This window comes from Micromesistius poutassou (assembly GCF_964030765.1).
Source record: "Micromesistius poutassou genome assembly, contig: SCAFFOLD_2640, whole genome shotgun sequence".
Lineage (NCBI taxonomy): Eukaryota > Metazoa > Chordata > Actinopteri > Gadiformes > Gadidae > Micromesistius > Micromesistius poutassou.
Window position 1 is genome coordinate 15565 of NW_028176974.1, and position 1936 is coordinate 17500.

Below are 1936 nucleotides of genomic sequence, written 5' to 3' on the forward strand. Positions count from 1 at the left end.
TTGTCTCATGACCTCCTTCTCATCCGCCCAATCCCTCTTTTCTTATGCCTCCTCTCCTCCTCCTCCTCCTCCTCCTCCTCTGCAACATCCTCCCAGTCTTCCCCGGCAGATACCCTCTCTCTCTCTCACTCTCTTGCTCTCTCTCATTCTCTCTCTCTCTCTCTCTCTCTCTCTCTCTCTCTCTCTCTCTCTCTCTCTCTCTCTCTCTCTCTCCCTCCCTCTCTCTCTCTCTCTCTCTCTCATCTTCCTGACATCATGCACTTTCTCCCGTCGCAGTCATTCCCTCCCTCCTTCCTCTTCTCCTTTCGGTTTTCCCCCACACTCCCCTACCCCAACCCCCCTTCCCCCCTCCCCCCCTCCCCTCCTAAACTCCCCCCGGTCTCTGCCGGAGTGGGAACGCTTCATTTTTCTCACCATCGCTCCGCGCATCCCCGTGTTTTTTTCTTCTCCTCTTTCTTCCATGATGCTCTCGCTCCTTTTAGCTGTCGTCTCCCCCTACTCCCCTTCTGTCTGTTTTTCATACACCCCGCCCCCCTCACACCCCTACTGTCGTTTCTTCCTCCTGCTCTGCGTTCTCCCCCCTCTGCCTTCCCTTCAGGCTTCCCCCGTCTCTTTCATTCTCCAGGTTTCATTCTCTTTCCTCCCCACACAGCATTAGTCTGCCTGCTTGTTTCCCCATCCTGTCTGTCCATCATTCTGTCTGTCTGTGTGTGCGTGTGCATCCGTCTGTCTGATCCTTACAGGGGTGTGTGTGATGGAGTGGAGGGCCGCTGTGCTGCTGCAAATCCATTGGTTGTGCCTCGGCTGCCGTTTCTGCAGGGTCAGGCAGAGAGAGATTGGGAGAGAGAGAGAGAGAGAGGGAGAGGGAGAGAGGGAGAGAAAGAGAGAGGGACGAAGAGAGAGCGAGAGACATTAGGAGAGAGTAGGGAGAGGGAGAGAGTAGGAATGAGTGTAGAGAGAAAGAGCACAAGAGAGAGAAAGAGAGAGAATAAAAGACAGAAAGAAAGAGTGTGGGGATGTAGAGAGAGATGTGGTGGGTGGGTATCATGAGGATGGGACTCAGAGAGGCAACAAAGAAAAGAGGACAGGAAAAAAAAGGACTCACAGTTTTATCTCTAAGAAACAGAAAGCTACAGCCAGATCCTCTGGTGGTGTATTCCAGTTCATCTCCCCCTCTCTCTCTCTCTCTCTCTCTCTCTCTCTCTCTCTCTCTCTCTAACTCCCCCCCCAAATTGACACATTCAAGCCCCCTCTCTCTGCATTTCCCTCCGTACTCTTTTGTCAGTCTCTAAACCTGGCGCTCTCCGTTTACACTAATCCAATGCTCTTGTTATTTTGGGTTTCCTTCTGTTTTTTCTGAAGTAGTAATTAGTGATTGTATGGCATCAGCGCTCGCTAGCGGCCATGAAACAATCATCAATCTTTTTTTCGGTCATGTGCTGACTTCTATTGGAAATATAATACAATACGATTTCAATTAATTCAAGCGTATCGCACAGAATTTTACTTTTTGTGTCATTGCCTACTATGCAGTAGTTCTTTCTCATGCATGTTTCAGGACGGATCAAGCAGTGACCCAAACCAATGGTTGTTAAAGTTCTGAAGAGAAACAGACCTGATGGAATGATTTGATGTCTGAATTGGCTGCATTCATACAAACGATGCTGGCAGATGTACAGCTAATTTACCCCAATTACTTTCCTTTCCAACACAGAGGAACCAGAAGCTCATACCCATCGCTGTAAGCGGGCTTTGAATAGCAGCCAGCTGTGGATAAGACTGTCTGAAGTCTGGTTCTATAGGATATTGTTGCGATCATTTTCCAACCTCAATCTAAGTTAGCATCTGTGTTTCAGATGATACTGCAACCATAATAATTAACAAGGTCACGTGCATAGATGAAGCTATACGTTAATTACGTTTGTGTGTATGTGTG